The sequence below is a fragment of the Mercenaria mercenaria genome, chromosome 2, assembly GCF_021730395.1.
Source record: "Mercenaria mercenaria strain notata chromosome 2, MADL_Memer_1, whole genome shotgun sequence".
NCBI classification, from domain to species: domain Eukaryota; kingdom Metazoa; phylum Mollusca; class Bivalvia; order Venerida; family Veneridae; genus Mercenaria; species Mercenaria mercenaria.
This window is the reverse complement of record NC_069362.1, coordinates 71549893-71565212: the sequence shown is the minus strand read 5'-3', so window position 1 is coordinate 71565212 and position 15320 is coordinate 71549893. Positions and strand designations below refer to the sequence as shown.

General features: G+C 38.3%; 1 pseudogene; it reads left to right on the top strand.

Moving 5' to 3' along the window:
• Nucleotides 1-6722: 6722 nt before the first annotated feature.
• On the top strand, nt 6723-7468 carry LOC128549552 (uncharacterized; annotated as a pseudogene).
• Nucleotides 7469-15320: the final 7852 nt, after the last annotated feature.

The window sequence follows — 15320 nt, the reverse complement described above, 5'->3', positions numbered from 1 at the left end:
TTCTATTCCCACAACCTGTTATCAGAAGTTTGCCAAATAAATTTTACAATTATAGAAAGCTATTTTGAGCTTGGTTATATTCTAAATATACAGCTGAAATCCGGAATGAACTCTAAATAGTTCATTTTATTTGTATAACCTGCTGTCAAGAGTGTTGTTAAAACTTCAAAAATTATAATGGGCTTTCATGAGTTAGGAAAAGTATTTTGGGTATACATGTTTAAACATTATTGCATAAGATAGAAACTGATAAAGGTTTCACATTTTTCAGGACCAAGCTCAAATTGGATTGGTAAAATAGAACTTTAGAAAAGTATACTTTGTGGAAATCAAAGGAAAAGAAATGGTTTATTGCCAGAAGCTGATTGGGACGATACAGGAGAAGTCCTTCTTCATCAGCCCTTGCAACAGTTGTTTATTCTGAATACAAAAGATGTACAGACATTTGATAAACAAGAGGGCCATGAAGGCCCTGTTTGGCTCACCTGACCTATTGACCTAACATTCTGACCAAGTTTCATTAAGATATGGTCATGAATGTGGCCTCTGAAGTTTTAACCAGCTTTTCCTTTGATTTGACCCAATGGCCTAGTTTTTGACCCCACATGACCGAGTTTTTGAACTTGACTTAAAGATCATCAAGATTAAAAATCTGACTAAGTTTCAGGAAGATACAGTCATAAATGTGGCCTCTACAGTGTTAACAAACTTTTCCTTCATTTGACCTAGTTTCTGACCCCACCTGACCCAGATTTAAACTTGACCTATAGATCATCAAGAATAACATTCTGACCAAGTTTCATTAAGATATGGTCATAAATGTGGCTTCTACAATGTTAACTAGCTTTTCCTTTGATTTGACCTGGTGACCTAGTTTTTGATCCTACATGACCCAGATTCAAACTGGACCTTTAGATCATCAAGATAACAATTCTGACCAAGTTTCATGAAGAAACAGTCATAAATGTGGCCTCTACAGTGTTAACAAGCTTTTCATTTGATTTGACCTGGTGACCTAGTTTTTGAAACCACCTGACCCAGATTTGAACTTGACCTATAAATCATCAAGATTAACATTCTGACCAAGTTTCATTAAGATATGGTCATAAATGTGGCCTCTACAGTGTTAACTAGCTTTCCCTTTGATTTGACCTGGTGACCTTGTTTTTGATCCTACATGACACAGATTCAATCTGGGCCTTGAGATCATCAAGATTACCATTTTGAACAAGTTTCATGAAGATACAGTCATAAATGTGGCCTCTACAGTGTAAACTATCTTTTCCGTTGATTAAACCTGGTGTCCTAGTTTTTGATCCTACATGGCCCAGATTCAAACTGGACCTTAAGATGATCAAAATTACCATTCTGACCAAGTTTCATGAAGATACAGTTATGAATGTGGCCTCTAGGGTGTTAAATAGCTTTTCCTTTGATTTGATCTAGTGACCTAGTTTTTGATCCTACCAGACCCAGATTTGAACATGACCTATACAGCCTCAAGATTAACACTCTCACCAAGTTTCATTAAGCTATGGTCATAAATATGGCCTCTACAGTGTAAACTAGCTTTTCTGTTGATTTGACCTGGTGACCTAGTTTTTGATCCTACTTGACCCAGATTCAAACCTGACCTTAAGATCACTAAAATTAACATTCTGAACACATTAACATTTTGAACATGACCTATACAGCCTCAAGATTAACACTCTCACCAAGTTTCATAAGATACAGTCATAAATGTGGCCTCTTCAGTGTTAACAAGCTTTTCCTTTGATTTGACCTGGTGACCTAGTGACCTAGTTTTTGATCCAAGATGACCCAATATCAAACTCGTCAAAGATTTTATTCAGTGTAACATTCTGACCAAGTTTCATTAAGATTGGGCCCAAATTGTGACCTCTAGATTGTTAAAAAGCTTTTCCTTTGATTTGACTTGGTGACCTAGTTTTTGACCCCCGATGAAATAATATCAAACTAGTCCAAGATTATATTGAGGGTAACATTCTGACCAAGTTTCATTAACATCAGCTCAAATTTGTGACCTCTGGAGTATTAAAAGTCAAATTGTTGACGACGACGACGATGGACACGGCAATCACAAAAGCTCACCTTTGAGCACTTTGTGCTCAGGTGAGCTAAAAATCAAACAGTAGGTCTATATTGCCAACCTCAAACTACACTTCAAAGAAGAAGAAGCACATAAGTCGGAGCAGAAGTAGGTCATCTTCAAGAGACCACAAAAGATCTAGAGGATAAGAGGAATGCAGGCGATCGTGGGAACACAGTGTATGCTCATTTAGAAGTTCAAGATCCACGTCTCCATAGCATTTGACAAATTGCAGGTATTCAGCATAAAAAAGCCCATCCCTGCCTTGTATGTCTAGGGAGATATCATACCCACAAAGAAGATCAAGGTCCAACTCAAAGTCTAACTTCATGTCACGTTACTTTAGAGGTCATGTAAGGGATGACACGAGGACACCTCCAAACAGACATGTAGAGAACACCCCAAAACATCACAGTGTATTTCCAATGTTGTAAGTGCATAGTTAACATCTGAACTTTGCAGTTAAGAATTATTTCCATTCTCATCAATCATCAACCTTTTCCAGACATTGTAACTTGTGGAGAACAGTTTCCATTGTATTACAAGCAGAACTGTATTACAATAAGAGCATGCATACAGTGTGATTTGATTTTATGGTTCACTAGGTAAGCATAAAATGTTTATGCTTTTACAACCAGAGCTATCACTTAAGGTGATGAATGTACCCCCAGCACGCACTGACAGTGCATTGCAATTTAAGGCACACAAGACTGCATAGTTATGTGGACTGCATGTATATAGACTCTATGTATACATAGTACAGTAACAAAAACAAAAGTCCCATAGCTCTGCAGAATATTTATCTAAAAAAAACATAACATGCACTATGCACAACTAGGGTTGGTACTGATCACTTCTGTAAAGTTTCCTTAAATTGTGTTAATGGATTTGGAAGAAAAGGCGTGCAAAAGATTGCATATGCAGACTGCATGTATACAGTTTAACAAAAAACAAAGTCCCATAATTGTGGGTGGACGGATAGCTTAGTGGTTTGCACACTGGGCTTCCAATCCTGAGGTTGGGGGTTCGGTCCCCGGCAGCTACTCAGGAATTTTCAGAAACGCTCTTCAGTGTTTCCCACCCAACTAGAGGTGTACTGTTCAGGAACCCAGGCAATCCTTGCTAGTATCAGTGCTATACACTGGGCACGTTAAAGAACCAGGCTGTCTATTCGAAACGAGCTGGGCTAAGTTAGCTGGACAAGCCTGTATCTGATTTCTGATCTCTCTGTCGTTGGGGCTTTGTCTCACTCTGTCTCTCTGGTCAGATCGCTCTGTGTCTGTACTAGTAGAGGATGAATTATGCGCCCTGTGTGGCTGCATTTGAACTATGTAAAGCGCCTTTGAACGTGAAATTGATCATGAAAAGGGCGCTATATCAATCTAGTATAATAATAATAATAATAATAATTGTGCAGATTTATTTTTCTGAACAAACCTAACATGCACCATGCACAACTAGGGAACAATTGATCACTTATATTAAGTTTCATGAAATTGCTGCGTGCATCAGTTCAGGAGATTAGGTACATGCAAGATTGCGTAATTTTGCAGACTCTATGTAAATAGTTAAGTAACAACTAGAAATGTGTCCATGGGACACAGATGCCTCCACTACATGACGAAGGACACAGATCAACTTTGGGAAAACAGTAAGTTGCTATTTAACAAGAGGAAATGATGGTCCTGAATCGCTCACCTCTTTCCACATGACCCAGTTTTGAGTACGACGTCGTTTTTTCTATTATTTGACATAGTGACCTAGTTTTTGAGCTCATGTGACCCAATTTTGAACTTGACCTAGATATTATCAAGATAAAAATTCTTACCAATTTTCATGAAGATCCATTGAAAAATATGGTCTCTAGAGAGGTCAAAAGATTTAAATTTTTTTAGACCTACTGACGTAGTTTTTGACCGCAGTTGACCCAGTTTCAAACTAGACCTAGATATCATCAAGATGAACATTCAGACCAACTTTCATACAGATCCCATGAAAAGTATGGCCTCTAGAGAGGTCACAAGGTTTTTTTATCATTTGACCTACTGACCTAGTTTTTTACCGCACGTGACCCAGTTTCAAACTTGACCTAGATATCATCAAGGTGAACATTCCGACCAATTTTTATGGAGATCCATTCACAAGTATGGTCTCTAGAGAGGTCACAAGGTTTTTCTATTTTTAGACCTAATGACCTAGTTTTTGACCGCACATGACCCTGTTTCGAACTTGACCTAGATATCATCAAGATGAACATTCAGACCAATTTTCATACAGATCCCATGAAAAATATGGCCTTTAGAGAGGTCACAAGGTTTCTCTATTATTTGACCTACTGACCTAGTTTTTGATGGCACGTGACCCACTTTCAAATTTGACCTAGATATCATCAAGATGAACATTCAAACCAATTTTCATACATATCCCATGAAAAATATGGCCTCTATAGAGGTCACAAGGTTTTTCTATTATTTGACCTACTGACCTAGTTTTTGAACGCACGTGACCCACTTTCGAACTTGACCTATATATCATCAAGGTGAACATTCTGACCAATTTTCATGAAGATCTCATGAAATATATGGCCTCTAGAGAGGTCACAAGGTTTTTCTATTATTTGACCTACTGACCTAGTTTTTGATCGCACATGACCCAGTTTCGAACTTGGCCTAGATATCATCAAGATGAACACTCAGACCAACTTTCATACAGATCCCATGAAAAATATGGCCTCTAGAGAGGTCAAAAGGTTTTTCTATTATTTGACCTACTGACCTAGTTTTTGATGGCACATGACCCAGTTTCGAACTTGACCTAGATATTATCAAGATGAACATTCTGACCAATTTTCATGAAGATCTTATGAAATATATGGCCTCTAGAGAGGTCACAAGGTTTTTCTATTTTTAGACCTACTGACCTAGTTTTTGACAGCACGTGACCCAGTTTCGAACTTGACCTAGATATCATCAAGGTGAACATTCTGACAAAGTTTCATGAAGATCTTGTGAAATATATGGCCTCTAGAGAGGTCGCAAGGTTTTTCTATTTTTAGACCTACTGACCTAGTTTTTGATGGCACGTGACCCAGTTTCGAACTTGACCTAGATATCATCAAGATGAACATTCTGACCAACTTTCATAAAGATCCCATGAAAAATGTGACCTCTAGAGTGGTCACAAGCAAAAGTTTACGGACGGACGGACGGACGACGGACACCGCGCGATCACAAAAGCTCACCTTGTCACTTTATGACAGGTGAGCTAAAAACAAAGCAAAAAATAACCATATATAATGTACATATAACATACAACACTAAAATGACCAATTTTTACAAAGTCAGGGGCCATAACTCCTACAAGACTGAATGAATCTGGACGTGAAACCCCAGGTGCACAACTACACATGCTGACCAACATTCCTGTAAACTTTTGCGACTCTACGTCAAATACTTTTGGAGCTAGGCGCGACACAACACTAAAATGACCAATTTTTACAAAGTCAGGGGCCATAACTCCTACAAGACTGAATGAATCTGGACGTGAAACCCCAGGTGCACAACTACACATGCTGACCAACAGTCCTGTAAAGTTTTGCGACTTTACGTCAAATACTTTTGGAGCTAGGCGCGACACAACACAGACGGATGGAAGGACGGACAAGGGCAAATCTATATGCACCCCCACCCACCAAAGTGGGGGCATAAAAACAAGTTTTAAGGGCCAGAATGCCGAAGTGCCTATGCCAATTTGGCTAGTTATCGAACTAGACCGAGGACTTATTGGCAAACACATTTTGTTCAAGTTTGGTGAAGATAGGATAAGAAATGTTCGATTTAAAGAGTGCCGACAAGCTTTGTGACAGAAAGACTAACACACATACAGGAGTAAATCAATATGTCTCCCACACCACTGTATGGCTGGAGACATAATTACGTATGTCCTGTTGTCAAATGAAACTGTCTGTAGAATAGGAGCAAAAATCAACTTCATTAATTAAAGATGTTAAATGTTTTTTAATGAAGGCTGTACATTGTTACGTTTTTTTTTCTAAACAAAAGATCAAAACTACCTAATGCTGCGCACATAGAATTTTAAAAGTATGCAAACTGAAATTTTGTTATTATTACCGGTATTGAGTTAATTAAAGGCTTGTATGAAATATCAATTTTTATTGCTTATTATCAACTGGGTTGAAAACAACAAAATGATATGAGCCTCTCAATTCAAACTGGTAACTAAAGGTGTGATTGTCTTTTTGTTATTTATCAGCAATTAGCGTGTCACCTTGTGTCAATTTGGTTGTTCACAGTTTGATCTTAGTTAAAGATAATACTCAATCTTTAATAAGTAATTTGTGAAGAGAAGAAAAGTGTGGCAGACAAAAGTGATGCTACATGTGGGATTCATAAGGTAAGACAAGAGATAGATCATCTTGGAAATTCAGATATGAGCTGGGATGAAAAGTCGTTGAAGACAATGAAGCAGATCACAAGTTGGGATCAACTTTGGGGGTTGTCTGATACCATAATTTCAAACCTTCAAAGGATTGAATATAAATTATCAACAACATGGTCCATGCAGTCATTACTGGAGACAGGAGTTACTTCCAATGATAATTGGAGAGAGGAATGTTCTCAGTGCCACTCCTAATGGAAACTGTATTCACATTGTGGTCTCTACAGCAATATATTGCACTGAGAACATGGCGATGACTTTGCGTCTGTTATCAGTGGTCAGGATGGTGGAAGATATCGTGCCATATGCAAAATATATTCTGGAAGAGTTCAGGGATCTTACCCATTTATGGCTGAGTACAGCAACACAATTGCAGAAAGCTGTTTCACAAAATGCCACTGCAGAAGAGATAGAGCTGCTGTTGAGGGAGGAGTTGATGGGACCTGTTCAGTTTCCATTTAGAGATAGAACTAGACTACACCTCCTATCCCATCTTTTGAGTCGTCCAATCCAACAATACTGTGCAAAAGATGACCATTACAAACAGTATAAACAATTGATCCACCTTTGCACGATGTTAAATATCCGTCAACCTTGCATCTTGTGTGGGTTCCAACAGTACCTAAAAGCAAGTATGCCTCAATCAACCATGTCGTACCGGCAGTCTGCCACTTTGGCCCATATGGGGCACATGCAGAAGAGTGTGCTTTTGGTGATATGTCAGCCTGCACTCTCACCTACGGGTTTAACCCACACCTGACAAGGCCTTGCTGGGTGCAGTGTTGCATGTGTGGCCAGTGGCTGCACATTGTGTGCCTTGAAATTGAAGATAAAAGATATGCCAACAAAGAGTTTCCATGTGGATGCAACATACCCTGTGATGGAAAATGTCCTATATAAAGTTTAGAGGTCTATGAAAACTTGACTGTTGAGAGGCTGCCAGAAGGTATTTATTTAAAGACAATAGCAAAAAATGTACCTGACTCACTGCGAAATTCCTTGTTTCGCTCAAGTGGTCACAGCAGACAGAAATGGGTACTGAGAACTAGATTTCATTGCTTATCATCAACTGGGTTGAAAACAACAAAATGATATGAGCCTCTCAATTCAAAATGGTAACTAAAGGTGTGATCGTCTTTTAATTATTTATCAGCAATTAGCGTGTCACCTTGTGTCAATTTTGTTGTTCACAGTTTGATCTTAGTTAAAGATAATACTCAATCTTTAATAAGTAATTTGTGAAAAGAAGAAAAGTGTGGCAGACAAAAGTGATGCTACATGTGGGATTCATAAGGTAAGACAAGAGATAGATCATCTTGGAAATTCAGATATGAGCTGGGATCAAAAAGTCATTGAAGACAATGAAGCAGATCACAAGCTGGGATCAACTTTGGGGGTTGTCTGATACCATAATTTCGAACCTTCAAAGGATTGAATATAAATTATCAACAACATGGTCTATGCAGCCATTACTGGAGACAGGAGTTACTTCCAATGATAATTGGAGAGAGGAATGTTCTCAGTGCCACTCCTAATGGAAACTGTATTCACATTGTGGTCTCTACAGCAATATATTGCACTGAGAACATGGCGATGACTTTGCGTCTGTCATCAGTGGTCAGGATGGTGGAAGATATCGTGCCATATGCAAAATATATTCTGGAAGAGTTCAGGGATCTTACCCATTTATGGTTGAGTACAGCAACACAATTGCAGAAACCTGTTTCACAAAATGTCACTGCAGAAGAGATAGAGCTGCTGTTGAGGGAGGTGTTGATGGGACCTGTTCAATTTCCATTTAGAGATGGAACTAGACTACACCTCCTATCCCATCTTTTGAGTCGTCCAATCTAACAACACTGTGCAAAAGATGACCATTACAAACAGTATAAACAATTGATCCACCTTTGCACGATGTTAAATATCCGTCAACCTTGCATCTTGTGTTGGTTCCAACAGTACCTAAAAGCAAGTATGCCTCAATCAACCATGTCGTACCGGCAGTGTGCCACTTTGGCCCATATGGGGCACATGCAGAAGAGTGTGCTTTTAGTGATATGTCAGCCTGCACTCTCACCTACGGGTTTAACCCACACCTGACAAGGCCTTGCTGGGTGCAGTGTTGCATGTGTGGCCAGTGGCTGCACATTGTGTGCCTTGAAATTGAAGATAAAAGATATGCCAACAAAGAGTTTCCATGTGGATGCAACATACCCTGTGATGGAAAATGTCCTATATAAAGTTTAGAGGTCTATGAAAACTTGACTGTTGAGAGGCTGCCAGAAGGTATTTATTTAAAGACAATAGCAGAAAATGTACCGGACTCACTGCGAAATTCCTTGTTTCGTTCAAGTGGTCACAGCAGACAGAAATGGGTACTGAGAACTAGATTTCACTGCTTATTATCAACTGGGTTGAAAACAACAAAATGATATGAGCCTCTCAATTCAAACTGGTAACTAAAGGTGTGATCGTCTTTTTGTTATTTATCAGCAATTAGCGTGTCACCTTGTGTCAATTTTGTTGTTCACAGTTTGATCTTAGTTAAAGATAATACTCGATCTTTAATAAGTAATTTGTGAAGAGAAGAAAAGTGTGGCAGACAAAAGTGATGCTACATGTGGGATTCATAAGGTAAGACAAGAGATAGATCATCTTGGAAATTTAGATATGAGCTGGGATGAAAAGTCATTGCAGACAATGAAGCAGATCACAAGCTGGGATCAACTTTGGGGGTTGTCTGATACCATAATTTCGAACCTTCAAAGGATTGAATATAAATTATCAACAACATGGTCCATGCAGCCATTACTGGAGACAGGAGTTACTTCCAATGACAATTGGAGAGAGGAATGTTCTCAGTGCCACTCCCAATGGAAACTGTATTCACAATGTGGTCTCTACAGCAATATATGGCACTGAGAACATGGCGATGACTTTGCGTCTGTCATCAGTGGTCAGGATGGTGGAAGATATCGTGCCATATGCAAAATATATTCTGGAAGAGTTCAGGGATCTTACCCATTTATGGTTGAGTACAGCAACACAATTGCAGAAACCTGTTTCACAAAATGCCACTGCAGAAGAGATAGAGCTGCTGTTGAGGGAGGAGTTGATGGGACCTGTTCAGTTTCCATTTAGAGATGGAACTAGACTACACCTCCTATCCCATCTTTTGAGTCGTCCAATCCAACAACACTGTGCAAAAGATGACCATTACAAACAGTATAAACAATTGATCCACCTTTGCACGATGTTAAATATCCGTCAACCTTGCATCTTGTGTGGGTTCCAACAGTACCTAAAAGCAAGTATGCCTCAATCAACCATGTCACACCGGCAGTCTGCCACTTTGGCCCATATGGGGCACATGCAGAAGAGTGTGCTTTTGGTGATATGTCAGCCTGCACTCTCACCTACGGGTTTAACCCACACCTGACAAGGCCTTGCTGGGTGCAGTGTTGCATGTGTGGCCAGTGGCTGCACATTGTGTGCCTTGGAATTGAAGATAAAAAATATGCCAACAAAGAGTTTCCATGTGGATGCAACATACCCTGTGATGGAAAATGTCCTATATAAAGTTTAGAGGTCTATGAAAACTTGACTGTTGAGAGGCTGCCAGAAGGTATTTATTTAAAGACAATAGCAGAAAATGTACCTGACTCACTGCGAAATTCCTTGTTTCGTTCAAGAGGTCACAGCAGACTGAAATGGGTACTGAGAACTAGATTTGTTCCATTTCCAGATGACTTTATAGACAGTTTGAATATAAGCTCATGAAATATGTCTTGGAGGAAGACTTGAGACTTGTGGGCAGTACAATACTAGTACTGGCTGAACACAGGAAAGCCATACACCTCATATTTATGAGAAAGGGACTATGTTATACTTCCATGGTCTATGGACTACATCCTTCTAATAGGACAGGGAGGAGTGTAGAGCTGTGTACAGTCTAGGATTGTCTATGGGAAGATAACCTAACTGCAAGCTGAAGTGGTGATTTCCTATGGAGTGTTCCACACAGCTGACGTCCATTTTGACTGAAGGACAAATCTTGTCTATACATCCATATAAACATCATCATCAACCATTACAAGTTATTGGGCTTTGCTAAATATCCACAAAGTACAACACTGGTCCTCTGATACTCTGAGAATATCACGGCAAACTTAACACAGAAGATAAACAAGAAATTATTGTTTCAAGGAAATGAGTTCTTGAATGTGCATTCAGAGCTATGCACAGATGTCTTGATGCCAGTTGTAGGTTGTATGCAAAGTTCACTGTTGAAATGAGGTAAGATCATGGTGGACCAGTAAGAAAGTTTTTTAGATAAATAAATCTCTCTTGTGAATTACATATTTAGTTCAGCCAGTAAGACATTTAATCTGACTGATTAGAATTTTCTGTCAGATGTTAATTGGAAGGTTGAGAATAATCTGTTAATAGAATGACTATTACTTTTTCAAACATAGCAAAGTCATTTCTGTAAATTTATTAAGACATTGCTCTTTACGGATTGAATGATTAAGTTTTTTCAAGACTTGCATTACATAGCATCAACATACGTCTTCTTATAAGGCAATACATGCCAAATTTACCACATTGCACAAGAAAGTGGAAATACTGCAGAACTATACATCCCATTATACACAAATGCCATGTCTTCTAGCAACATGAAAGTTGGATGACTTTACAAGATATTGTAGGAAATGCCTCCTCTCAGTGTGGCCTCATTTGATTACAATGATTAGAAGATTGTTTTGGACTAAAATATTAAGACATTTTCATCAAATTATCATGTGTGCATTTGTTTATATGAATGGTCTGAACTGACCTATTTACAGAGTGGGTTGAACTGACTGGAATGGGCCGTGATCGTGTTGCAATTAAACATTTCAAAGCCCTTCTTACATTATTTGGCAACAGCCACTATTGTGCTTTATACGCTTGGAATGTAACTAACCGAAGACAGAAGTACCTTGACAAATCTGTAAGGAGATATACAAGACAAGAGCACCGCCTTGCGGGTGCTGACGCTCATCTGATTTTTTTTGTATAATAGAAATATTGTCCTACCCATGATTTTCTAAGTCTAAAAAGGGCCATCATTCTTGCAAAAAGCAGGATAGAGTTATGTTTCTTGATGTACAGTGTCCACTTATGATTGTGAAAAACTGTTGCAAGTTTTAAAGCAATAGCTTTGATAGTTCATGAGAAAAGTTGCCTTAAACATAATTCTCAACCAAGAAAATGATTTTCTAAGTCCAAAAGGGGCAATAATTATTGCAAAAAGCAGGATGGAGTTATGTTGCTTGCTGTACAGGGTCAGCTTATGATGGTGAACAAGTGTTGCAAGTTTCAAAGCAATAGCTTTGATAGTTTAAGAGAAAAAGTTGACCTAAACATAAAACTTAACCAAGAAATCTGATATTTTCTAAGTCCAAAAGGGGCCATAAATCTTGCAAAAAGCAGGATGGAGTTATGTTTCTTACTGTACAGGGTCAGCTTATGATGGTGAACAAGTGTTGCAAGTTTTAAAGCAATAGCTTTGATAGTTTAGGATAAAAGCTGACCTAAACATAAAACTTAACCAAGAAAACTGATTTTCTAAGTCCAAAAGGGGCAATAATTCTTGCAAAAAGCAAGATGGAGTTATGTTTCTTGATGTACAGGGTCTGCTTATGATGGTGAACAAGTATTCCAAGTTTCAAAGCAATAGCTTTGATAGTTTAGGAGAAAAGTTGACCTAAACATAAAACTTAACCAAGAAATCTGATATTTTTTAAGTACAAAAGTGGCCATAAATCTTGCAAAAAGCAAGATGGAGTTATGTTTCTTGCTGTACAGGGTCAGCTTATGATGGTGAACAAGTGTTCCAAGTTTCAAAGCAATAGCTTTGATAGTTTAGGAGAAAAGCTGACCTAAACATAAAACTTAACCAGGCAACGCCGACGCCGACAACCGCTCAAGTGATGACAATAACTCATCATTTTTTTTCAAAAAATCAGATGAGCTAAAAAGCAGAGCACACATGACATGTATATTAATATATAAATTCTATGGTAAATAAAGTAATTTATGTAACCAGAATGTGTGGTTCCGCAGGCTTATCTCCACAATATTATTGTTTTAGTTTACTTTCAATCAGATGTCTTGTTCAAGTCACATGACCAGTATCAACCAATCTTTTCTTATCTGTTTTCATACATTTTGGGAAGCTACTGAATGTAACACCATTTTTTCAGTGCTTTAAATCACTAACATGGATTAACGTCATATTTAGAGGTTAATAACTATGCAGTGTCCGATTACATTATTACTTATTTTATTACAATTCTGCTGGACAGTCAAACTCTATAGCAATAGAATCATGTCTAGGATGCAGTAACGGAAGGTACATCTGTACATTTGCACTCTTGGAAAACTTCAGTGGTGCATTCAATGCTGCCATCGCACCCCTTATGGACCTTTATGTAAGGTTTTATACGGCTTTAAGGTAAGGGTATAGAATTGAAATTGCGAGAGGGGGAGAGTATCACCTTGCTAACTCTCTTCCGTGTCGCCACAGGGGCAACATTACAACAGAGACTGGCAAGTGCAGACTTTTGGGCAGATGTACTTCACTGCCTTTACATGATCTCTAACTGCCCAACTAACAGACTGAGTCCACCTGCATCACCAAAAAGGCCAAGTCAACCTGCATCACCAAAAAGGCCAAGTCAACCTGCATCACCAAAAAGGCCAAGTCAACCTGCATCACTGACCATCACCAGCTCGTACCCAGATCTTGACAGCGTCGACTAATTTTCAAAAATTTCAACAAAAAAGTGTGTTTCCTTGATTCTCAAGGGAAATTCAGTTGGAATATCAGTGAGATTTCGGCTCAACACAGGAATATGTATTAAAAAAAAAATTGTATGTGTGTAAAATTTTATTCTAAAGGGACAAAAAGTTCGGGAACGTGCGTGTACAGTTATTCATTTTTGTTCATTCCAGGAAGACAAGAACTGTTGTACAAAACAGTGAATAATTTTCATCCTAATAATGTTCTTATTATTATGTTTTACTACGTTTTGATTGTATTGTTTAATATCAATGATAATATTCACACACTATGTTTTCTTGTGTTTTCATATCGTTCAATTATATTGTCTTATCACTATTAAATTTCGCATTTTTTGTTGTTCTTTTCAACTGATTTCATGTTGAAATATTTTTGTATTCCAAATAAAGCTCCTATCAAATACGTTAAGTGTAAGAATCTTTTGAATTGTTGAAACATGACAGTCCACAACTGCCGAGAAAAAAAAGAGGGCCATGATGATCCTGCACCGCTCACCTGAGTAATGTGAGCTACATAGACAAATGTAAGAGATCAGGTAAGAAAGTCTAAAATATAAGTAAGCATTAAAGTATTTTCCCAGTTGTGTGAACAGGTTTGAAATGTCAAACTGATGCTAAAATATTAAGAAAGTAGGCCAGTAGGTCAAATTCATGGTCACTGAAAGTCAGTTTTAAAATTAGTGTGCAAAACTGTCATCCAAATTTAAAGGCTGCATCTTAAAAAAAAACCCCAAAAAGTAAGTCAGTAGGTCAAGGTCAGTCAAGTGACCCCCCTACTTGGGGTCATCAGGTAATTATAGTTAAACTGTCTAGGAAATATGATCAGATAATGTTTTAAGTAGTTTTTTCTATATAACTCATATAACGAGTGACCCCTGGGGTATGTCCTCTTTTCACCCCAGGGGCATAGTTTGAACAATCTTGTTAGAGTATCACTAGGCACTGCTACATACCAAATATCAAAAGCCCAGGCCTTGAACTTTCAGACAAGAAGATTTTTAAAGTTTTTTCCTATATTAGTCTATGCAAAACTTGGGACCCCCTGGGTGGGGTCTCTTCACCTCAGGGGCATAATTTGAATAATCTTGGTAGAGGACCACTAGGCAATGCAACAAACCAAATATCAAAAGCCTAGTTTTTTCCTATATAAGTCTATGTAAAACTTGGGACCCCGGGGCGAGGCCTCTTTTCACCCTATGGTAATAATTTGAACAATCTTGGTAGAGGATCACAAGGCAACGCTACATACCAAATATCAAAGGCCAAGGTCTTGTGGTTTCAGACAAGAAGATTTTTAATGTTTTTTCCTAAATAAGTCTCTGTAAAACTTGGGACCCCAAGGGTGGGGCCTTTTTTTATCCCAGCAGCAAAATTTGAACAAACTTCACAGAGGACCATTAGATGATGTTACATGCCAAATATGGAAGCTCTACACCTTGCGGTTTTGGACAATAATATGTTTTAAGTTTTTCCTTACTGTTGCCATGACAACCAGAGTTCTGGGTGGAATTCAATTCTTTGAATAATTTTGAAAGGGGACCACCCAATAATCATTCCTGTGAAGTTTTGTGTAAATCCGCCCAGTGGTTCTGAAGAAGATTTTTTAGAAACTGACAGTCGCACAACGGACAACTGATGACCAACATTGAGCGGTCACAAAAGCTCACCATGAGCCCTTGGCTCAGGTGAGCTAATAAGGCCAGAAATTCAGCTCACAAAATAGAGCGGTCTGCGGCACAACAGATGCCGCATGTCGAATTTATTATATTGAAACTAGATGAATTTATGTCGTAGAACTTGAAGAACTATACAGAAAAACTTAAGAAATAAAATTGTAGAAAAAAAAGACTGGTTGCTGACTTGAATTTAATATACAACAGCCACGCTACACTGGGACACTTGTCAT